The sequence below is a fragment of the Pinus tabuliformis genome, chromosome J, assembly GCF_031772625.1.
Source record: "Pinus tabuliformis cultivar Carrire ecotype Pingquan chromosome J, CPIR1, whole genome shotgun sequence".
NCBI lineage: Eukaryota > Viridiplantae > Streptophyta > Pinopsida > Pinales > Pinaceae > Pinus > Pinus tabuliformis.
In genome coordinates this window covers 634,670,736-634,696,988 of record NC_142295.1, presented here as the reverse complement: position 1 = coordinate 634,696,988, position 26,253 = coordinate 634,670,736, and the positions used below count along the sequence as shown (strand labels likewise).

General features: G+C 34.1%; 2 pseudogenes; both read right to left on the bottom strand.

Annotated features, from left to right (window-relative positions):
* The window catches only part of LOC149228539 (putative RNA-dependent RNA polymerase SHL2), a 37,467-nt pseudogene extending 36,409 nt beyond the window's left edge, over window positions 1-1,058 (bottom strand).
* Window positions 1,059-2,214: 1,156 nt separating this feature from the next.
* On the bottom strand, window positions 2,215-15,591 carry LOC149228538 (RNA-dependent RNA polymerase 6 pseudogene; annotated as a pseudogene).
* Between the last annotated feature and the right edge of the window lie 10,662 nt (window positions 15,592-26,253).

Genomic DNA, 26,253 nt, shown 5'->3' with positions numbered 1-26,253 from the left:
CAATAAAGCAAAACATAAGAACAAAATAAAATAAAATAATATAACAATAAAATAATATAAAAATAAAATAAATTAATAGAATTAAGCCAAAGAAAAGGAGAAACACTTGAAAAAAGGATCCTCGAAGAAAAATCAAGCAATAAAATTAACATGAATAAAGTCTTAAAAGGAAAGGGGAAACAAGAAGGATGACTAAGATAAAGATAATAAGGAAACATAAAGAATTAAGAATGAGGAAGGGGAGGAAGTAGTACACTCCCATTGAGAAAAAAAAAGAGGATGAAAATAAAGGAGGAAAAAGAAAAAGTGAAAAGGAGAAAACAAAAGAAGAAGAAAAAGGGGAAGGAGGAGAATGGAAAGCAGGAAGGAAAGTTTCATGATGGGAGAATACATACTTAAATGATTGAGATTAACGGTATCCAACTATTGTTGATCTCGGCCCCTCCATCTCTATTAATATTGTTGGGATGTTTGATGATCTCCAAAGCTTCCCTAAACTTGCGTTTGAAATAATGATCTTCCCTAGTGATAATTTCAGTGTTTTCAAGGCATAAGTGGTGCTTAGTTTTTGATGAGTGTTCAACAAGAGCAAAGGAGTGAATTATTTCCTTCTTTATGTCAGCCCCATGTTCCTTGAGTCTTATTTTGAATGACCGACCAGTCTCCCCAATGTAGCACTTTCCACATGAACAATTAATCTTATAAACTCCTTTGAACTGAAATTGATCAACTTTATCTTTGATAGATCTCATCTTATGTCGAATGGTTTCAAGGGGCTTGAATGTTGTGATAATACCATTTCTTTTGAGGATTTTTGCAATTTTGTCAGTGGTGCCACGAATGTATGGGAGGAATGCTTTACCTGTAAGGGAAGGGGAAGGGGAAGGGGACTTGCAAGAAGGAGAGTTTCTTCCGGCTTTCTTGATAGCTGTGCAAATGTCTTTGTAATTGTAGCCATTGTCAAGAAACACTTTCGTAAGGTGGTCAATTTCTTGCTGGAAATGTTCTTTATCAGATAACCTTGAGGCTCTAGTGATGAGTGTGTTTAAAATCCCCATTTTTTGCGTTGGATGATGGTGAGAATTTTGTCTACATCATCTAATCCTTGAATGTTATTCTCCACACTACATATGATGTTTTTAAAGGGGATTTGTTTTGGGGCAATGGCGAACCCTAGGCCCTTATTAAGCACATCTATTTCATTGTTGCTTAATATATGTGAAGATATGTTGACCACTTTGTTGCTTGAAGAAGGATGTGCTTTGCTAATGTGATCTACGGACGTAGTCAATGACAAATCAATGGTTTTATTTTTATTATTAATGATTTCATTATTTTTTTTTAACTGTTGCTAAGTGTTGCTCATTTCTGGACTTCTTGTTGGGCGAATTAATCGATGTTTTAACACAGAGATGTGGATATTCATTGCTGGAAATATCGGTCGATGATTCAAGAGGGACTATTCGTTATTGCTTCGATGTAATATTACTTGTTGCCTGACTTCACTGCTCACTGTTGGATCCAATTCTGAAATTTCACTCTTCAAATATCAACTACAGAAGTCTCCAAACAACAATTATAATAATTATTTAATATATAACATTTTTTTATTTGGGGATATTATTATGAATATTTAATGAATTTTAAATCCTTATCATCAATTAAAATTGAGGAAACACTATTTTAAAATACACATGTCTACACCTAATTATTATTAGTTTTGTTTCTTTCTTTATATTTTTGTTGTTGTACTATATTTATTTATTTTATTATTTTTCACATATATTCATGTAATTATCATTATTCTCCCACATCTTTAATGAATATCCTTCAATCTTAACCTTTCCCTTTTCATATCTATTTTTTTATATTGTTTCCATTATTAATTATAAATTGATTTCACTCTAATCATCTAAGGATTTTAAGTAATAGTTTATCAAATATAATATCTTCTTAACCGACGTTCGAAGAAATTCTCACTACTAGCCTAGATCCATCTTAACTCTAGATATACCAAGTGCTTAGAGGGGTCAAATCTCTTGATCAAGAGATTTGATCCCTCTCAACACTTGGTAGATCTAGATTTAAGATGGATCTAGGTTGGTTTAGTTATTAATTATAAATATAATCATTAATTTTGTGTGTGTGTGTGTGCTTTTATTTTTATTTTTATTTTGACTCAGTCAAAATGTTAAACAAGACATTACAACATCTCTACCATACTGGATTGGAGAGCATCTCTAGTATTTGCTTCACTTGCTTAAAAATAATTTTCCTATATGCGGTAGAACTAGAAGAAACATCTTTAACGATGGGTACTATAGCCACAATTAGCACCATCGAAGAATTTCTTGGATGCTATCACGATTCCATGAAATTTACCTGTTAAATTCGACCTAGAAACGTCTTGAACTACTTTAAGACTCTATTTGACAACTCCACTTTTGGAGGAATACAATAAAATTTTGTAGGAGTGATGACTAATCTCCTCACCTCAATTGTTTCCTCAACCATCGTAGGGTCCTTTAGGAGCTTCAAGTTCATTTAGATCTAGCTAAGGACGACTTTAAATCTTCTAAAGGCGTTAAAAATTGGGTTGGTGTAGGAAATCATATGCTTGAGTGCCAGGATACTCAACTTGGATGGTGTCACAAAGGGATTTAATAAATTATAGAACTCAGGAGTTGTTCTGTGATAACTAAGAATACCCTTGTGCACAAGAGCATTAAGGAGGAACATGGTCTCAAAATGAATTCTCGGGCGGTGTGGCAAGGTGAAAAAAAGATTCCCTTTTGAACACATACACATCTGACTCTTGGTTCACTTTCAAAATACGAGAATGTGACTTTTCATCCAACAGTCGGTTGTGTTAGAAATAATCGATGGAATTTTCCCTTGTATAATCGATGCAAAGAGACATGACAATTTTATTGGCCAAGCATTTTCCCAATGCAATGTTAGGGGTGAAGTTCAAGGTTCGAAACCAAGGATCCTCATCATCCAACAAAGAAAAAGGGACACCCACATAGATATCATCATGTATGATCTTGTAATATATCTAGGAATGCACCCAAAGCTGTAACATCATAACTATAATTTCTTTTTTATTGACAATGCTCACATTCCTAATGTCTGTGACAAGGAATTCAATCTTAAAATCACATTTTATCAGTGTGTAATTACCAAACAACTGATCCCGAATAAGGAAACTCCTGCACCTTTTATCAAATGGGTCCATATAAAAATCAACACTAGAAGTGGGTTCTCTCTAGGCCATCGAAAATTTATTGAGATTTAGTAGTGATTCAATCTCATGTAGAACATGAGAAAATATAAAGAGGAGATTTTTTCTTCTTTTGTGTAATATAGAGAAGGTTTTAGTACCAACCTTGACCTTGAGAGGATGACTGCAAAAAATGAGCTTCCCATGATTACCGAGAGTTACTGCCTCCTTCACAACGATGGGAGTTATGAACTAAACAAAAGGTGTTGGGAGAGACCTTAGAGATGCCATTGTTATTTAAAAAGTAATTGTAACTGTCATTAGTGGAGTTTGTGAAGTTTAGATATGTAAATGGCGGAGTCTAGGATGTATTCAATCTGCATTTTCATACCACTCCAACATTGTTTTCTAGGAATTCTATAAGATCTTTTGCACTCACACCCTCTCTAAATGATCTAGGGAATAAAAAATATGCTAAAAAATAAAAGTGCTCAAATTCTACCGAAACTAGCACCAAATTGTATACCTCATCATTCTGATTCTAATGACGCTTGAATCACCTCAATCCAACAACATATGAGAAAGTTATCGTGTTCTGAAGTTTTTGGCAAACAACTAAAATGTCAACTTGCAAGGTTGACTTGGAAGATCGTATGATGGCATGGCACTGATGTAAGTAGGTTACTGTGCAGTACGATTGTCAAAGGACCAATCAAGATAGGACAAGTGGAAATTTTATATTAGTTGTGGTGATTTGGGTTCGGCCAATCGTAGGCCACCACTTGGCCCAATCAATGGTCAACACGTGGCACTGTAGAAAGGTGCCACATGACTCTAGTTTTGGTGCCAAATTTGTGGTTATGGACTAACCGACCTTGGCAGGGTTCGACCTCAAGACCTCCGGCAATATAGACCAACGACTTACCACTACACCACATTATGTCTCTTGTTATACATTTTGGGTGAGTTGTATTTATTGTTTAATCGTTTTGTTGTTTTGGGGGGGGGGGGTCTCACTGGCGGGCTCACCTGTTCGGCCCAGCCCCAAGTTTTATTTATTTTTATATGATCGAGCATAAGGCGAAAGGGGCAGAGAGTTGGCCCCCAGCCCTAGGTTCTAACATATACCACGTAATCTCTGACTAATATCACGGAAGGGGCGGGGCGTGTGGCACCTTGCTTACACCCTAGCCCACAACCATATGACAATGAACATGATTAGGAGCGGGACCAAATAAGCGCGTGACCTCTGGCCCATGCCCCCTGTCATATTTCATGCCACGTGACCAACAAAGGGCGGAAGTTAGGGGCGCAATGTCAACTTAAATGTCTAACAATTTGCACCATTTTTCGGTGGAATTGTCGCCAAACCTGCATGAGTATGTTGCCTTGTATATCCGCCAAAGGCATAATTCGTTGCCAATTTGACATAGGGTCAATTTTTCAGGACAATTAGCAGGGAAATGAAGGAGGCCTACCTTTGCCATTTTTCAGCCTTTTTGAGCCCAAGAAGAGCCTACAAAGGGTTTTTTGGGTGTTCTGGACAAATGGCAATGCTATTTTTGTGATTTGAGCATTGTATGCTGATGTAATTTGACATTTGAGAATAATATTTAAAGGGACAACATTGGAAGCTGGACAAGGAGATGTAGCCCAGAAGGGGTGAACTCCATCATCAAATTGTTGTTTTGTGATGCTGCATGTTGTCTATTTTTCATTGTTAAAATTTGCAAAACTCAACTAAGTTTATGTGCTTTTGAAATTTCAATCCATTGCCCATAATACATAAAATAGCTTGCAAAATTTTACAAGAAACCTTCAATCTTTTAATTTCATATTAGTTTGGTATCAGAGCATGGTTGTTTTGAAGGTTTGACAATTTTTGCAAGTGTTTTCTTGAATGATTACAAGGTCTAAATTGAGAAGAGGAGAAGGAGTTTTTGAATAACCAAACCCTCAAATTGGTTCAAGGAGGTCACAAACTCCACAAACTCCACCAGTCATGGCACATGAAGAAAGACATGAGCTGATGTATAAGGATGAGATAGCTTTTAGAAAGTTTTCTATGATATGTCAGAGATGGTAAAAGTGTTGTACAATGAGAGGAAAACAAGGTTGCAAGGAGAAAGTTCTAATCATCCAAAAGGTAATGGTGGTGATGGGAGAAAGCCTCCACCTCCACCTCCTCCTTCACCTCCATCTACACCTCCATCCTCACCTCCTTCTTCACCTCCTTCATCTCACAGACCTTCTCCTCCTCCATATCCAAAAGTACATGCTAAGTCTCCTTTGATTAAGCTTGATGGAAAGTTTGAATTGCCTATGTACAATGGGGAAGTAAATGTTGAAAAGTTGGATAATTGGGTTCGTTAAATTGGAGTCTATTATAAGATTCAAAATATTGATGATAGGTTAAAAATATTTAGCTTGCTTATTTTTGTTTGGAAAGCACATCCTTCATTTGGTGGGAGGCCAGAACTCAAGAAGATTTGAAGAAAATTGGTAAAATTATCTCTTCTTGGAATGATTTTATAGTTGCATTAAGAAGACGATTTTATCCATTAGCTTACATGCAAAAAGAGATTATAGATCAGAAAAATTTAGATAAGCTAAAGGTCAGAGTGTCCAAATTTACACACAATAATTTAGAAGAAGAGCTTTAATCTTGGGTGTTGATTTTTCTTCACAAGATACTCTCCTTAAATACATAGGTGGATTACATAGTTAGTTGAGACATACTATACTTATGTTTAATCCCACCAATATAGATGAAGTATGTGTTCAGAAAACTCATTTAGAATCAAAATTCAAAAATGTTCCTCAAGAGACTAGCAAGAAACCTTCCAAATCCGGAGACAAAGGAAAGGGCAAGTTTAAAGGCAAAGGCAAAAATAATGCTATAGTGAAGAAAGAGGGAGATAAACTTACCTTTAAACATTGTTCAAAAGAAGGCCATGATGAATACCACTATTAGAAATTACATCCAGAAATGAGACCAAAGAAGTTTAATAACAAGGGGAAACAAAAGACCGTTGCTACAACTCAACAAGATCTAGGATCTGATTTAGGTGATGAAACCAAAATCACAGCCATGGTAAGAAAGTTATAGCTTCTAATGAAAGTACTAGTTCTTCTAGTAAGCCTATTGAATCTCAAAATGATAAAGAAAGAAGTGAGATTTTTCATATCAGGGTCATTAAAAAACATACAAAAGTTGATACATTGTTTGATAGTGGATCCCAAGTCAATCTTATCTCTGAAGCAATTGTCAAGAAAATAAATCTAGAAACTACACCTCATACTAAACCTTACCCTTTGGGTTGGGTATGTGATGATGCCAAATTACAAGTGACAAGAAAATGTAAACTCAAATTCGCCATCACTGTTAATTTTATAGATGAGGTAGAGCTTGATGTTGTACCACTTGATATTCATGGAATTGTTTTAGGGAGTCCATATTTGTATGACCGAAAAGCCATATTCTATTGTCATGAGAAAAAATATCATATTTTTAAATATGGAGTTGAGTATATTGTTAGAGCACATCGCAAGAAGATGAACTTATCTCTTGTTAGTGTTGGTCAGATGAAAAGGCTTGTAAATGCCAGTAAGAATTGTGTGTTGATGATGACTAAAGCTAAAGATATTGTTGAATCTTAAGCTTTCACAGGATGTGATTCAAAACTCAAGCATGAATTGGTTGAATTTGTTAACACTTATGACAAGATATTTCAGGAACCTAAAGGGTTGCCTCCTAAAAGAGGAATCTAACATGAGATTCACTTGCGGAAGGATGCACCACTTCCGAATATTGGCATGTATAGAATTTCAGTTTTAGATAATGTATAAATCAAAAAGAAAATTCAAGAGCTCCTTGAAAAAGGGGTCATCAAGCCTAACACATCTCCTTGTGGGTCTCCTATTGTCTTGGTTCCAAATAAATATGGTACATGGCACATGCGTGTGGATTTTTGAGCTTTGAACAAGATCAAGGTAAAGAATCGCTATCCTCTTCCTTGCATTGATGATTTTCTAGATCAATTAAAGGAAGTTTCTTACTTTACTAAGTTAGATTTGAGAAGCGATTATCATTAGATAAGGATTTCTGAAGATGATATATGGAAAATTGCTTTCAAGACAAAACACGGTTTATTTGAATGGTTAGTTCTGTCGTTTGGGATTTTCAATGCACCTACAACATTCATGAGAGTTATGAATGATGTGTTGAGACCATTCCTTGATGATTTTGTCATAGTCTACTTAGATGATATTCTGATTTTTAGTAAGACTCATGAAGAGTATGTTAAGCATGTGAAACAAGTTTTAGATGTCTTGAAAAAATAGAATTTATCTTTGAAGATGTCTAAGTGTGAATTTGGGAAAACCTATTTGGTTTATTTGGGTCGGGGAGGGGGTGAATTGAAGATTGATCCCTCAAAAGTTGAAGTCATTATGAATTGGCATAAACACAAAAACGTAATAGAAGTTAGGAGGTTTTTGGGAGCAACCCAATATTGGAGAAAAATTATTGCTAACTTCTCACTCATTGCAATACCATTACATGCTTTGAAAAATGTGAAACATGTCTTTCAGTGGGGAGGAAAGAAACAGAAAGCCTTCGAAACTTTGAAAGAGAAAATCAATACAACACCAATTCTAGCACTTCCAGATATTAAGCATCCATTTGAGATGCAACATGGTAAGCCTATTTGTTATCATTATGAAACCTTTACCAATGCAGTAATTAACTATCCAACTTTTGATAAAGAAATGTATACTTTGGTATGAAGCATGAATAAATGGAAGCATTATTTAATGGGTAAAGAAACAAGTATTCATACTGACCATAAACCTTTTCAGTATTTACAATCGCAAACCAAGCTACAATAAGTTCAACATTTCAGGTGGATGGGATTCATACAAAAATTTCATTTGGTAATCAGTTATAAGAAAGATATATACAACAAAGTTGCAGATATGTTATCAAGGCCTAATGTTAATGCATCTATCATTCTTAAGCATAACTCATTCATGCATGAAAGTTATATTGAACAATATGCTCAAGATGAATATTTTAAGGATGTTTATGCAACTTTGAGTCAAAGAAATCATGTTGAAGAGTTGGATTATCATGTTCATAAAAAGTTATTGTATCGTGTTGGTAAGGTATATGTTCCACAGGGTGAAAGAGTCAATCTCATAAGGGAAGCCCACACTTCTCTTATTGCTGTTCACTTTGGTGTAGGAAAAAAAATTACACATATTCAGAGGTATTGTTATTGGCCTCACATGAATGAAATTGTTTCAAGATATGTGAGAGAATGTTCCATGTGTGCTACTAGCAAGCCTAGCAATAGGAAATTGGGTTTGTACACTCCACTTCCTATTCGTTTTCATCAATGGGAAAGTATTTCTATGGATTTTATAGGAGGACTACTAATGTCTAGGAAAGGTCATGATTAGATATATGTTGTTGTGGATCGTTTCAAAAAAATGTGTGTGTTGATGCCATGTAAGAAACTATTTACAGGGGAAAAAACCACAAATATGTTCTTCCAGTATGGGTTAACTTTGGGTTTCCCACTTCTATTATTTCTGATTGAGCTTCTTGATTTTTTGGGAAGTTTTGGTCAAGTTTATGGGAACTCATGGACACTAAGTTGAAGAAGAGCACTGTATTTCATCCACAAACCGATGGCCAGAGAGAAGTAGTGAAAAATACAATCGTACATCTCCTTTGAGGATATTGTTGTAAGCATCCTAAACTATGGAATGAGCATTTACATTACATCCAATATGCCTACAATTGTGCCAAGCATTAATCTATGAAAGAATCTTCATTTGAAGTTTGTTTGGGTTATTTTCCAAATTCTCCTTTGGATTTCATCTTTGGTAAAGATATTGTACTAAATGGACATAGAGATGAGGACAAAGCCAAACATTTCATTGAACAAATTCAACTAGTGCATCAAAGAGTACAAAAACAACTAGATAACAGCAAAGCAAAGTACAAAGAAAGACATCACAAGCATCGGGTTGATCATGATTTCCAAGTGGGAGATCAAGTTTGGTTGTACATCAACAAGGAAATACTTCAAGGTGAAGGTAAAAAGCTCAAGCCAATCAGATATGGTCCTTTCAAAATCTTAGAGAAGATTGGTAACAATGCTTTCCGATTAGATTTTCCACCTTATATGAAAATTTATTCTATTGTGAATGTGGAAAACTTGAGATTGTATGAGCCTCCAATGATTGATGATCATGAAGAGAATGTTCAAATTCCATCTATAGAATATTTTGCTCCTAAATATTTAAATGAGTTGCATGAAGACTCAATTCTTGATAGGAGATTAATGACTTCATGTAGAAGCAATGTGGAGTATCTTCGAGAGGGGCTCAAAGGTACCAATCCAAGTAAAGTAAGGTGGATTGAGATAAAAGAAAAGTGATATATTTGTACCCTCGCTTACTTTCTAAGTAAAAACAGACTTTTAGAGGACCAAAAGCTTCAAGTGGGGAGCAATGATCTAGGGGATAAAAAATATGCTCAAAAATAAAAGAGCTCAAATTCTCTTGAAACTAATGCCAAATTATAGATCTCATCGTTCTGATTCTAATGATGCTTGAATCACCTCAATCTGACATCATATGAGAAAGTTATCGTGTTTTGAAGTTTTTGGCAAACAATAAAAAAATCAACTTACAGGGTTGATTGGGAAAATCGTATGATGAAATCGAATTGACATCAATAGGTGATTGTGCAGTACATTTTTTAGAGGACCAATCAGGACAGGACAAGTGGCAAGTTTATATTGGTTGTTGTGATTCAGGTTCGACCAATTATAGGCCACCACCTAGCCCAATCATTGACCGACACGTGGCCCTGTAGAAAGGTGCCACGTGGCTCTATTTTTGGCTCTAAAATTATGGTTATCGACTAACCAAACTCGGCGGGGTTTGACCCCAAGACCTCCAACAACACATACCAATGACTTACCACTACACCACACTATGTCTCTTGTTATAAATTGTGGGCGAGTAGTATTTATTGTTTAATTGTTCTGCCATTATTTTTTTTGTGGGAGTTTGGGGGGGGGAGGGGGGGGGGGGGGGTGAGGTAGTCCAGATGACCGGTGGGATCATCCATTCGGCCCAACCCTGAGTTTTTTGTATTTTTATATGATTGAGCGCAAGGCGCAAGGGGTGGAGATTTGGCCCCAACACCTGGTTCCAACGTATACCACGTAACCTTTGATGAATATCGCGGAAGGGGTGGGGTGGGGTGCATGGCACTTTGTCCATACTCCAACACACGACCATATGACAATGCACACGACCAAGAGTGGGGTTGGCGGATCGCGTGGCCTCTGGCCTATGCCCTTGGTCGTATTGCATGCCATTGGACCAACGAAAGGGTGGATGTTAGGGGCGTAGTGTCAATTTAAATGTCCAACAATTTGCACCATTTTCGGCAGAATTGTCGTCGAACCCACGCGAGTTTGTTGCCTCTCATATATGCCAAACGCATAATTCGTTGCCAATTTTAACAAAGGGTCAATTTTGTAGGACATTTAGCAAGGAAATGAAGAAGGAGGCCTAACTTGGCCATTTTTCAACCTTTTTGAGCCCAAGAAGAGCTTACAAAGGGGTTTTTGAGTTATCGGGACACAATGGCAGTGCTATTTTTGTGATTTGAGCATTGTGTGTTGATATAATTTGACATTTGAGCATATAATTTAAAAGGCCAACATTGGAAGCTGGACCCGGAGATGTAGCCCAGGAGAGGTGAACTCCATCATCAAATTGTTGTTTTGTGATGTTACATGTTGTCTATTTTTCAATGTTAAAATTTGCAAAAGTTAACTAAGTTTACTAGTTTATGTGCTTTTGCAATTTCGATCCATTGCCCGTAAGACATAAACTAGTTTGCAAAATTTTACAAGCAACTTTCAATTTTTTAATTTCAGATTACTAAATCTACCCAAACTTATTTGAATTAGCTCCATCTTATACTCAACAACATCACAAATAATGCGTTTCATGAAACCATCTTTTTTCAACATCCAATCAATTATCATTCTTCATGGGTCACCCCATATAAATATAACAAATAATTGTTGTTAATTACCCATTTTCATGGGTCCTCCATATATATAAATCTAACAGAAAATGATAAATATTACTATTGGCATAATACGTGTCACAGAGGTAGTAAGCTTATATCCGATCTCGAGACCAAAACAAATCAGTGAAGTAAGTTTATTTAATGGTAGAGTTTTTCTCAGGCCTCACCTTGCCTGAAATTCCAAACGTGTTTTCCATGTTACATTGACCGATAATTGGTAAGTGGTTAGTGGTTTGATAAAGAAGGAGACAAAATTTGTCCAGTAGGCGAGCCGTCTGGCTATTTCAGTGAAACTGTTGTCTACTGCTCATTTTTATCTTTCTGACAATACGAAATTTTAAGGGGAAATCGAGTGACCATCTGGGTTTGCAAAGTGTAACCACCCTGCCCAAACTCCAATTTATTAAGTGGAGATAATATCTTTTTTCCAACCAAAAAAATGTGCTTCTCATTTCATGACAATTAAAAGTACATTCCAGATTATGCATGAATCATTTTCATGACAATTAAAAGTACATTCCAGATTATGCATGAATCATTTTCATATCAGAAGAATTAAAATACATATCATTTCATAGGATGCAGGAATGCTTTTCATATTAGTAGAATTAAAATATATTTCATTTCATGAAATTTAAAAATAAATTTAATATCATGTATAATTTTCATTTTAAAAGAAGAAAAAATACATTTCATTATTTATATACGTTTTTTTTTTCAAAACATTTTCCACACTACCAATTCTCTTGACTTGTTAAGTCAACAAAACTACAATGATCTTGGGATGCTTCTCTCTCTTTTTTTTGATCATAGAAATAAATATTAAAGAGTCTTAATTAATCACTTAATTCTCTAGGTCCGATAGACTATATTGGTCTTAGTGGACGTTAACCATCATCATCATCATCAAGCTCATTTCCTTTTATAAGAGGTTGGTGATGGCATAATGTTCCTAGTGTGGGAGGTATAAACATTTATGATTTTGGATTATGAGGATTCAATTGTTTCCTGGAATGAGAGTTTCACATATATAATATATCTAGAATTTTTTTTTTTTTTTAATAATAAAGTTGGGAATTTGTTAAAAAAATATAATTTTGAAATTAAAAAATAATAGTGAAATTAACATATGAAATATATATTTATAGGGTTAGCAATATGGTGAGGGGTGTTACATGACCTCGATGAATTTAGAGCTACAGAGTATTCATGTGGCTTAGGATGCATGAAAAACAACCAAGTTGAAGCTTATGTTGTTTACGAGGGGATACAATTAGGTAAAGAAAATAGGTAGTTTCTCTCATTGTTTTGGGAGACTCCATCCTTATTCAACATTTGGTGAAGGGCTCCTCGACAAAACATCAAAAAATCTTATGAAAAGAATTAAGAAAGCAACATAAGAGTTTTCTTCAATAACATATTTCCATGTTCTCCATAATCTCAATAAGGATGTAGACTTATGTGATAATTAAGGGTATAAATTAAGATTGGGAGATTTAAAAATCAATGGTTGAATCAAGCCCTCTCCTATTCCTTAGAGATGAATGGATTGTCATTGCACAATTATGAAAGATTACATTATCAATCAATTATTATTTGACATGTAATTTTATGTTTTGGTGGGTGATCTTTTTTAGGTATATACCTAAAAAATGTCATTTTTTCGTTGTCCAATTTGGAGTCCCTCTGGGAAAATTATTGTTTTGCTGGATAAGAGGGCTCAATATTTTTTTTTTTTGAAGATATTCCTTTGTACCACATGATGTATTTCATGCGGTCCTTACACTCACTTGCATATAAATATAAAATTTTCATTCTGGTTAAAAAGAACCTATAAAACATTAATGTCTCTCCGTAGAGTGTTTAATGGCCATGACAGAAAAGTTACATGTCGCAAGATGGAATTATCATGCCACCAATTAAATGTTGGTCAACTAACATCCCAATCAAACATTTTAAAATAAATAATTCCCTAATTTTGATTTCTTAATTTCCTTGTGTTGCCTTTTTGATTTCCTCCTTTTATCTTTAAGTTTAAATCTTTTTATCCCTAATAATTTTGGTAAAATCACTTTTAATTCTCCTAACTTTGCAGTATAGTAATTATCCTTATAATTTCATAATACTCAGATTAATTATAATAATTATTTAATACATAACAACTTTTGATTTGGGAATACTATTATGAATATTTTATAATATTTTATGGAGGTTAAATCCCTACCATCCACTTAATAATTATTGATAATTAAATTAAAATTGTGGAAACATTATTTTAAAATAGACATGCCTATTGGCCTAATTTTTTTTCCTTTTTTCTTTCTTTATATATATATATATATATATATATATATATATATATATATATTCACTTATTTCCATCTAATTATTATTATTCTCCCCTATCTTTAATGAATATTTTTCAATCTTATCCTTTCCCTTTTCATATCTATTTTCTTATATTCTTTCCATTCTTAATTATAAAGTGATTTCACTCTAAGCGTCTAAGGATTTTAAATAATAGTTTATCAAATATAATATCATCTTAACTAGTGTTCTAAGAGATTCTTAGTACTAGCCTATATCAATTTTAACTTTGGATCTACCAAGTGCCTAGAGGGATCAAATCTCTTGATCAAGAGATTTGATCCCTCTCGGCACTTGGTAGGTGCATAGTTAAGATGGATCTAGACTAATTTAGTTATTAATTATAATTATAAATATATTTATGAATTTTATGTGTTTTATTTTATTTTATTTTGACTGAGTCAAAATGTTAAACAAGACATTAAAACATATCTACCATATTGGATTGGAGAGCGTCTTTAGTATTTACTTCACTCACTTAAAAATAAATGTCTTATATGTAGTAGAACTGGAGGAAACATATTTAATGATGGGTATTATAGCCATAGTTAGCACCATCAAAGACATTGCTTGGATGCTATCATAATTCCATGAAATTTAGTTGCATAATCCGATCTGCAAACGTCTTGAACTGGTTTAAGACTTCTATTTGACAACTCCACTTTTGGAGGAAGACAATAAGCTTTTGTAGGAGTGATGACCAACCTTCTCACCTCAATTGTTTCCTCAACATCTTAGGGTTCTTCCAGAGCTTCAGGTTCATTTAAATCTAGCTAAGGATAACTTTAAATCTTCCAAAGGAATTAAAAACTAGGTTGGTGTAGGCAAGCATATGCCTGAGTGCTAGGATACTCAACTTGGATGGTGTCACAGAGGGATTTATTAAACTATAGATCTCATGAATTATTTTGTGATATTTGAAAATACCCTTGTGCACAAGAGAATTTAGAAGGAACATGGTCTCAAAATGAATTCTTAGGCAGTGTGGCAAGGTGACAAAAATTTCACTTCTAGACACATACACATCTAGCTCTTGGTTAACTTTAAAAATACAAGAAGGTGCCTTTTCATCCAATAGCTGGTTTTGTTAGAAATAATCCATGGATTTTTCCATTGTATAACCCATGCGAAGAGACAAGACAATTTTGTAGGTTAGGCATTTTCCCAATGCATTGTTAGGGATGAATTTCAAGGTTTGAAACCAAGGATCCTCGTCATCCAACAAAGCAAAAGGGACACCCAAATATATATTATCGTCTGTGGTCTTGTAATATATCTAGGAAGACACCTAAAGTTGTAACAACATAACTATAGTTCCTTTGTCATTGACAACGCTCACAATCCTAATGTTTGTGACAAGAAATTCAATCTTAAAATCACATTTTATTAGTGTGTCATTACCAAACAATTGATCCCAAATTAATAAACTCACGCACCTTCTATCAAATGGGTCCACATGAAAATCAACACTAGAAGTGGGTGCTCTCTAGGCCACTGAAAATTCATTGAGATTTAGTAGTGAACTGATCTCATGCATAACATGAGAAAATCTAAAGAGGGGAGTTGTTCTTCTTTTGTGTAAGCTTGAGGGGGTTTCAGTACCAACCTTGACCTTGAGAAGATGACTGTGGAATATGATCTTCCCATGATCACTGTTAGTTATTGCCTCCTTCACAACACGAGGAGTTGTGAATTGAACAAAGCTGTTGGGAGGGACCTTAGAGTTTGTGAAGTTTGGATATGTAAATGGCAAAGTCCAGGATGTCTTCAATTTACATCTAAATACCACTCCAACATTATTTTCTAGGAATTTTGTAAGCTCTTTTGCACTCACACCCTCTCTACATCCACCCAAACTTATTTGTGTTGGATCCATCCTATACTCAACAACATCACAAACAATGTGTTTCTTGAAACCATCCTTTTTCAACCTCCAATCAATTATCATTCTTCATGGGTCACCCCATATAAATATAACAAATAAATGTTGTTGATTATCAATTATCATGGGTCACCCATATATAAATGTAACACAAAATTATAAATATTACTATTGACATAGTACCTTTCACAGAAGTAGCGATCTTAGATCCGATCTCGATACTAAAACAAATCAGTGAAGTAAGATAACATATACCTGGCCAAATTGAGGTTATTTAATGGCAAAGTTTTTGTCACACCTCACCTTTCCTGAAATTCCAAATGTGTTTGCCATGTTAGATTGATCGATAATTGGTAAGTGGTTAGTGATTTGATAAAGCAAGCGATTCGTCTAGCTATTTCAGTGAACATGTTTTTTATTGCTCATTTTTATCTTTCTGATCGATAATTGGTAAGTAGTTAGTGATTTGATAAAGCAGGCGATTCGTCTGGCTATTTCATTGAATATGTTTTCTACTGCTCATTTTTATCTTTCTGACAATCTGAAATTTTAAGGGGAAATCTAGTGATCATCTGGAATTGCAAAGTGTAACCACGTTGCCCAAACTCCACTCTCTTAAGTGGCGATAAAATATTTTTCCAACCAAAAATAATGTGTTTTCTCATTTCATGACAATTAAAAGTGTTGAAAATGGCAACGAGAAATGCTAAAAATAGAAGTGCTAAAAATAACACTGTTATAAATAGTAGTTCGGGTACTAGTGTTGGACATTGTAGCAAGGAATGAAAAATGGAAGTGCTATAAATAGCATTGCTAAAAATAGGATTTCGGGATACCTTCCTATTTTAGTCAGTCCCTGAACTAAAATAGTGAAGTAAAAATTTGAATTTGATCTTAGCAGCTGTTTGTAAAATAATTAATTAATTTAGCTTGAGTTAATTAGTTGTAGGAAATCAAACATGAAGTCTACGTGAAGACATGCAACAGTTTCTCCATTAATTGAGGAATTTATCCCTTAGTTAAAGAGATAAGGATGAGTTGTAATTAGTTAGCTCAGTTAATTGAGTTAAGTCCAGTTAGATTAGTTTAAATAGTTTGTTGAATTAATTGTGAGTTTATTTAGTTAATGCTTGCATGCATGTAACTGCTGCTCTCCAGATAACTGAATAATCTCTCATAAATAACTCATGCATGTTAGTTTAGTCAGAGACCCAGTTGAGATCAGAGGAAGGGAAAGTGTATTATCAGTTGGAGGATTTTTCCTATATAGGAAACTCATCCATGCAGAAGGAATTATCTCCTTCAGGATTGCATAGTTAGATCAGAGGTTAGTGAGTGTGTGAAGAGGCCAATTCACACAGGTGGCAGAACTGGACCCCAAGGAAAACTGCGCAAGGAAATAGGAGGCTTGAAGGGCAGAGGAGAAGGTTTGTGAGAAGCCTTTGACTGTCTATGAGTAACAGTTGGATTGCAGAGAGAGCAAGATAGCTTGAGAGCTGATTCTTTTTGTAACATGAACAAGATTTCCACTTGTATGATAATATAGAGATTGGGGTTTTAGGTTGAGGCTTTCCCCGGGTTATTTGTTCTATGTTATGTGTGATTGATTTCTCATTCTCAGTTATATGTGTTCTCTTGATCTTGCTCAATTCGATTAAGCTTCCGCAAAGTGTTGTAAAAGTAGATCTCGTATTGTGTTTTAGTATATTGCATAATCTGTTGATCTACAGTGGGAATTTCTACAAAAATTACATTCCATATGATGCATGAATGATTTTCATATCACAAGAATTAAAATACATTTCATTTCATATGATGCATAAATGATTCTCATATCCAGAGAATTAAAATACATTTCATTTCGGGAAATTTAAAAGTACATTCCATATCATGTATAATTTTATTTTAAAAGAATAGAAAATACATTTCATTACATGAAAATTAAAAGTACATTTCATATAATGCATGATTTTCATTTCTGGAGAGTTTAAAATACATTTGACATTGATATATGTATGATATACACTCATCAAGTTTATGCCATTATCTATATATATATTATTCGATTATATATAGTTTTGTAATTTTACTAATTATTCATTAGAAATTATATTATATTTTATCAAAATATTTATTGAGTATGGAATCTAAGTTTATTAAAAAATTATATTGAAATTGAGTTATGAGAAAAAAATTAAAGCTCGAAAATATTAGTGGACATAAAAGAGATTAAAATATCTTCTTGATATTCATCTTCAATGATATGATTTTCCATCAACTATAAATCATTTTTAGAATGGAATTAGCGTGATATTGGGCTTTTTGTAAACATGTTTGAAAGAAACCTCCTAAAACTACCTTGAAAGCTCCTTCAAATGCTTAGCCAATGGGGATAAACTAGTACCATGGACTGGAGTTTTTCCGACATCTAATTTATAGTGAAAGCCAAATCCCCATAAATCTAAAGTAAGACAATCCATTTGTTAATTGGATATTCATATGGATAAGAAAAACATTAAATTCCCCAAGATTATTTGTTTCTTGTCCCAAGTTAGTCTTTGGAGTGAAGAACCAAGAATCTAATAGAAATAAAATAAAACTCAAACTATAAGTCTACCCTAGCCCTTGACAGGCCTCATCAAAGAAAATCCAAGCATACAACCTATCCACCAGAAGTTCTCCCACAACTCTATGTTTCTTTATACTCACATTAGGTTTGTAAATCAATAATAAAGCCAATACCTAAGCAAAAGTTTGAAAATATAGGATTGATTTATCTTCAAATAAACTAAAGTTGCGGACCAACCATATTCCCTAAGTGATTAAGAATGGAACTTCACTAAAAGGATTAAACTCTATTCTTATATTCCACTCTTGGAAATTCATATCCATAGTCCCTAAAGTCGTAAATCCCGATACCCAAAAAAAATCTCCAAATCCTTTTAGGCTCGTATAAGTAATGTACAAGACAAAAAAATATGAGTGGCAGTCCCCTCATTTTCTTTACACAGTGAACACCTTCCTAGGGAGATTTTGTTACTCTTTTGAAGTCGAGTCAAAAATTTATTACTCAAATTTGGCATATGAACAATATATTCTTGGATGGAACCTTAACCTTTCATAATTTTGACCACCACCATCTAATCTTGGTAATGCTAAGGGATTATACAGATAAATAGTCAAGCTTCACAATGTAATCACCCATAGTCTAATTCATTTCCCACTCTAAAGCATTAGCATCCTCGTTCAACCTTATATGGGATCACCCTAATTCTTGAGTTGATAACCAACCTTACGACCATATGGTGGTTTCAGATGGATTATTGATACTATTTAGTGTGCACCTCCCCAACTCCTATAAACTTAAGGCTATATTTTTAACAAAAAAGGCCTCCTGGCCACATCCCATAATTGCATCAATCCCTATCCTACCCTTATTTCCAACCATCCATGTTAAGAAATTACCAATCATAAGGAAGGCTAATCATTCATGGTTTTCCATTTATTTCACCCATTCTAAATACTTTTCCTTTCCATTCTTATGCAATCCAAAGTGAATTTGGTGCAACATATTTTTCTATGATGATCTTCCTATAACGGCTATGTTTTTAAATAAATTCCATGGGGACTTTGTAGAAAAGGACTAAAAGAACAAGTGAATATATTTGAGCCCCCAACCCCCCTAATATTTGGGTGTAGTTATTAGATTTCATCTGACTAAGTGAGATCCCTTATACTCACTGCTTCCTTTCCATAAAAGGCTAAAATATTTTTTCCCGATTCTTTCAAAACTCCTCTTCGAGATGTGGGCTAAAGTGTGCTAGAAGATTGGAATTGCCTCTAATAAAAATTTTATAATAACTAACTTTCCCCCTCTGGAGATCCACCTATTGTGCTAGAAAGAAAGAAATTTCCAATCCTTGTCAAAATCCATCCCCAATCAACTTTTCCATAATTATTTGGTTTTAGAGCCAATGTATTTTACCTGTTATTAATATCAATATGTTGAAATGGAAATATGCTTTACATATTATATTTGAGCGTTATCCAATTTCAATGTGAACAAAGCATGTTTATTCTCATTAATCTCCATATTAGTAGCAATACGATAAAATTTTAAAATATCCTTGAAATCGCTACCTTCACCATCAATACCAAAACAAAAAAGAAATAGATCATCAACAAAAAGGTGATGTGCTAATAGTTCACCCCTCCCGACCTTGATGCTTGAAAGTTGCCTTTCTCTTAGCTTCCTTAATTAACCTCCTTTAGCCACCAATATGAAGAGGTATGGGGATAGTGGGAAACCCCACCTAATTAATATGGAAGGCGTAGAGAATGAAAAGGTAACCCCATTTTTCACCACAACAAAAGGAAAAGACACAAACCCCATAATATAGTTTACCAAAGGAAGAGCAAAGCTTAAATGATTCAACAAGAGCTGAAGATACAACTAGGAAACCATATCACAATCTTTGGATAGGTCCAACTTGATAATTATAGTAGGAGACTAAGAGATCTTGATAGTGTGGAGACCCTCTTTGACAAAGGTTATGGCTTCATGATTTTTCCTCCTATTAAAAAACCCAAACTAATAAAGGTGGACAAACTTAGATAAGATAAGATAATTATATTAATGTCCAACTAATGATGACAACAATAGGTCAATGGGGCTGTAGTGTGGCAGTGAAAGCATAACTCGTGTTCAAAGTAATAGAAAGAAATAAATCTACATAAGTATACTACATCAAAACATATGTATAAACCTATGAGAAAGGTATGATGATATAAAACACTAAGGGAGTTTGGAAAAATCAAGAACCTATCAAGAGAGAGGGAGATTGGACAATGAAGTTGATGATGTCAAGGCCTGTTCGGTCTGATGTCTGAGGATGAGGGTCGGGGGAGGGGGGGGGGGGGGGAGGAAGGGAATAGGCCACTATCTCACTATTAGAGTCCTCTAGAGCCATCGAGGGGTTCTTTTTGTATGATCCTGGGGAAAATTTACAAGTGAGGGATACTATAGCATTCGAGGTCGATGGAAATAAACTCTAAATGGATCTGTAGCTACTCCTATGGGTCTAGGAGGTAGTTTGATAGGTGAGAGGTTCTCTACTGTAAATATGTATACAACTTATCTCTCTAATGTTCCGAGAACATGTGGCATGATGTATAGACTAGTACCTATGAATCGATGTTGATAATATCAATTGGCCTCCCATAGCGGGAGGTTGAGGAGAAAAGTAGGGTCTCACCATTATGTTGTTTAGTGCAATCTAGGACTCTGTCCATCGTTTGCTGCTCTAATTTGGTGGATTAATAAGGATGTATGAGGTGATTGGTCTGGTGATCCCAAGCTAGGGCATCATGGAAAATTTTAGGGGCTAATGTTCGCCCAGTGGGCTAATTTTCCATGATTTTTCCACAAAAAAGATTCGCCAATTTCCAATTTTATAAAAGACGATTCGCCAAATTTTAGAATATAAATTATTTTACCTTAAAAATCGCCAACATTATAGAGAGACTATATATAAAATAATTATAAATTTGATTAATTTTACAAATATATCAATAAACATTTATAATTTGCATATTAGGGATTAGTGAGATTCGCCAATGTTTTAAACTTCAAGAAAATTTTCCATCCTTAAAATTTTCCTTATAGGGCATGGTGTGCAAGAACTTATATTTGGGGTAGAAAATCTCCCTGATGAAGAGGGCTAAGCATCTCTAGTCTTGGTGCTAAAAGAAATTAGAGAGGGAGCCCTATGAGTCCCTAGAGGGGTAGTGATAGTGTCCTTCGATATTAGAGTATAAGGTACACTGAAAAATAAGGTGCATCTCTGTCTCCAAGGGTATGACAAAGATGTTGTGTGGATGGATTTAAATTAATCATCAAATCATCAATTCATGGGGTAAGAGGCAACAATGGGTTTTATGGGTGTAATTTTTAGTAGAATTAGGATAAAAGTCAAAAGCTACTTCCATGAGGATTGAGTAAAGTACCATATATTTGTTGTTTATGGTCATGTCATCTTGTATCTCAAAATACCTCTCTTAAAAAATGTTTCCCATCTTTTACAAACCAAATCCTCACTTTCCTTATTGCCATAAGTCCCCTTTTATCTCTTGAGCATTATCATTGCTATTTATGGTCATATCATCTTGTATCTCAAAATATCTCTCTTAAAAAATGTTTCCCATCATTTACAAACCAAATCCTCACTTTCTTTATTGCCATAAGTTCCCCTTTATCTCTTGAGCATATCATTGCTAGTTTGATTCTCCTTATTACAATTTGTCTTATGATCATTTGCTACCTAAATGATAAAATTTACTTTTTACTCATCTTAAAAAAATTATTGTTACCTTACAAGTATCCTTTTACGTACTCTCTCAACTTATATCTAAACATAAACTACTTCCATGATAATATACCCTTAACATTACAAATCTACCCTAAACCATATATAATATGTTTTAAATTTGTATATTAATGTACTATGAAACGTAAACTATATATAATATATTTTAAGCTTTTATATGTATTTTTAATACGTCAACTTTTTCATAGCTTAAGCATTACATAAAGTTCTGGATTATTTTTCTCGCATTTTCTCTAACATCATATCCTTCACTATTATGTTCATTAAAATGTTCCTCACATTTATCTTAAAACTTTGTCTTTTAAATTATTTATTTATAACCATCGATAGAAAAAGGACTTTATTGTTAAAATGAGTAATTTTTTTATTAGATTATTATTTTATTTTAAATTTAAGCGAATTATGTAATGGGACTGAGTTGGGACGAATAAAAGGAGATTAAATCTGCCCATGACAATACGTTGCAATGGTGTTTGAGTTTTAATTATTTTACAAATTTTTAGAAAAAAATATATAATTTTTTATATATATATATATATATTAATTTTTATTTTTATTTTTTTAAATTTAAATTCATTTTTTTAATTGGTTAATAATTTTTAATAAAATTATTAAAAATTAAAATTATTAAAAATTCTACTACTACTTATTATCTTAACAATTAATACATTAATTGAAATTGGTTGTATTAATATATCAACTTGACAAAGGTAATTTGATAGAAAAGTGTTGGAGCTAGGTCATTTGTTGCATTGTTTCCATACGACCAGATGCAGGACATAGAAAGGAAAATAAAAGAGAACAATGTAGTGTTGACGGCGTTGGCGGCCACTGTCAACACGAGATTTGATCCCTCTCGGTGGTTGATAGATCCGGAGTTAAGATGGATCTAGGCTGGGTTCAATCGTCTGCCGCCAAGGAAAATTTAGCAAACATATGATTAATTTTATTAATAATATGTAAATACATCTAATATTAATATAATCATTTTAAATATGCTAAATATATATGAGATTTATCTAGTTATTTTAATTTTAAATTTGTTTAGCCACCTCAATGTAACTAATGAAAAATGATGAAATACAAAGTTTGAATGCAAAGTGACAATGTAATAGTGTTTAATGATAGAAAATGTGAATAATAAGGACATAATCAATTACAAATAGTTTTCATTGTGATCAATCTCAAACTATTTTCATGTACTATTCCTATTTTCACCCTTGTTAGTTTTGTCATCTTTTCATATCAATTATATGAAAGGATAGTTGAAATCCTAAACCATTTAAATTTAGCTCTAGCTATTGTAGTAAACATCATACCTTGTCTCTCTTGCTCTCCAATATTAATAGGTTGAATTATTAGAACAAAAAAATCAATGTACATTGTTAATAATTTTTTTGTTTACATTGAAATCAATGCAAACTGTTAATCCAATCACTTTAAAATTAATGTACCATCATACATCCAATTACATCAAATCAGAAATCAACATCTACACTGAAATCAATGCATCTAATACAAGCAATCAAATAAGATTAGAAAACAAAATCTACACTTAAATCAATGCATCTCATGCGAGTAATCAAATAGGAATAGAAATCAACATCTACACTCAAATCAATGCATCTAGTGCAAGTAAGAAAATAGGATTAGAAACCAATTTCTACACTAAAATCAATTCATTTAGTACAAGCAATCAAATAGGATTAGAAATCACCATCTACATTGAAATCAATGCATTTAGTGCTAGCAATCAAATAGGATTAGAAATCATCTACATTGAAATCAATGCATTTAGTGCAAGCAATCAAATATAATTAGAAATCAACATCTAAATTGAAATTATTGCATCTAGTGCAAGCAATCAAATATGATTAGAAACCATCACCTACACTGAAATCAATGCATTTAGTGCAAGCAATAAAATAGGATTAGAAATAATCTACATTGAAATCAATGCATCTAGTGCAAGTAATCAAATATCATTAGAAATCAACATCTAGACTAAAATGAATGCATCTAGTGCAAGCAATCAAATAGGATTAGAAATCACCATATAAAGTGAAATCAATGCATATAGTGCAAGAAATATTCTTCCCTCTCTCCCCCATCTATATCTATATCTCCCTCAATATATCCTTATTTGGCTCTCTATCTCACCCCCCCAAACTCACAAGCTCTCTCACTCCATATCTATCAATCTCCCTTTCCCTCCCTCCCTGTTTCCATCTCTCTCTTCTTCCCTCTCTTCACCTTCGATATATATCTCTATCTCCCACTGTCTCTCTATATCACCCCCAAAACATACACTCTCTTTCTCCAATCTGTAGAAATTCTCACTCTAGATTAACCTAATAATGCAATACAACTAAAGCAATATATTTAATCTACTTCTACAATCAAACTTGCAAAAGCTTAATAGATTTGAGAAAGATCAAGTAGAACACATATAACCAGAAGCAGAATCAATGCACATGAAACATAGAAGAATACTCTGGGGAAAGCCTCAGCTAAAAACCCCACTATATGTATTATCATACAAGTGGAAATATCTTAGGATTTCACATAGCTTTAGCTCTCACAGTTAGCCAGCTCTCAGTACAATCCTCACTGATGCTCATAGGAAAAATAGACTTCTCATTAAGTCCTCCACACTGCCCTCCAAGCTCCTATTTCCTACCGCAGTTTTTCCTGGGTGATCCAGCTGTTACCATGTGTAACACTGATCACTTACACTGATCTTACACCCTGTAAAACTACACAAATCTCAAGGAATGAATTCCTTCTGCATGCAAGAGATTCTTATAGGAAAATTCTTGCAATTGATAGTACACTGTCCCTGTCTTTAATCTCAACTGGGTCTTTCTCTGAATATACATGCATGAGTTATTTATGAGAGAATCTTCAGTTATGTTGAGTACACTAGTTTGATGCATGCATGCATTAACTGACTGAACTCACAATTAGTTCCTCAAACTGTTTGGAACTAATTTAACTGGACATAACTCAGTTAACTGAGCTAACTAATTACAACTCATCCTTATCTCCTTAATTAAGGGATAATCTCCTTAATTTAGGGGATAACTCTTGCATGACTTCATAAAGACTTCTAGCTTGAATTTCTCCAACTAATTAATCCAATATGAATTAATTAATTATTTTTCAAGCAGCTAGTGAGACTAAATTCGAATTTTAATTCAAGTACAAATTAAAATTGGAATATTCTTGTTGCCACATTTCAACACTCCCTCTCAGAAAGAAAGGGATTATCTGCCACCCCGATCCTGTCTCTATGGAACTTGAATTTACACTTTGAAAATGCCTTCGTCAAAATGCCAACATCTTGCTCCTCGATCGAAATATACTGCAACAACATGATCCTCCTCGCCACATAGTCTCTGAGATGATGATACCGAATGTCGATGTGCTTGGACCTGTCATGAAATACTGGATTCTCAGAGAGTTTGATACAACTCTAATTATCACAATAGATCACAATTGGATCCATACTCTGATCAAACAAACCAACTTAAAATTTCTGCATCTAGATGGCCTCACATGATGCCTGACTTGCAGCCATGTATTCGGCCTATGCCATGCTGAGTGCAACCGACCTCTGATTCCTTCTATACCAAGAAACTGCTGCCGACCCAAGGTTGAAAATTCCACTGATGTGCTCTTCCGATCTGATGGACTCCTTGCCCAATCTGCATCAGTGAAGCCCTGTAGCTTCACTCCCTCTGTCCATCTGTACCATAATCCATACTGAGATGTGCCTTTGAGGTATCTCAAAACATGCTCTGTCACCTTCCAAAACATCTTGGTAGGTTGAACCATAGCTTGACTCAGCTGGTTCACCACATAGCACAAATCTGGTCGTGTGTTCACTAAGTACATCAGTGAACCCACAAGCTACCTGTACATAGTAGATTCTACTACTTCTCCTGAAGTAGCATCCTCCTTCCTCTAGTTACCTGCTAGAGGAGTCTGCATGGGCTTGAACTTTTGCATGTAGAATCTCCTAAGTATCTCATTGGAATACTTGCCTTGAGACACAAACAACTCCAATCCTTTTGCCATACTTCCATGCCAAGGAAGTAATGCATGAGACCCATGTCTTTCATCTCGAATTCTCTTGCAAGATCCTCCTTGTAAGAATGATCAACCAATCATCACCTGTCATTGAGATCATAAATAAAGTACAATGATCAGCTGCTTACTTTAACCATGATGTGGTAGAGGTTCGCATCTACTTCACTCTTTGTGTTAT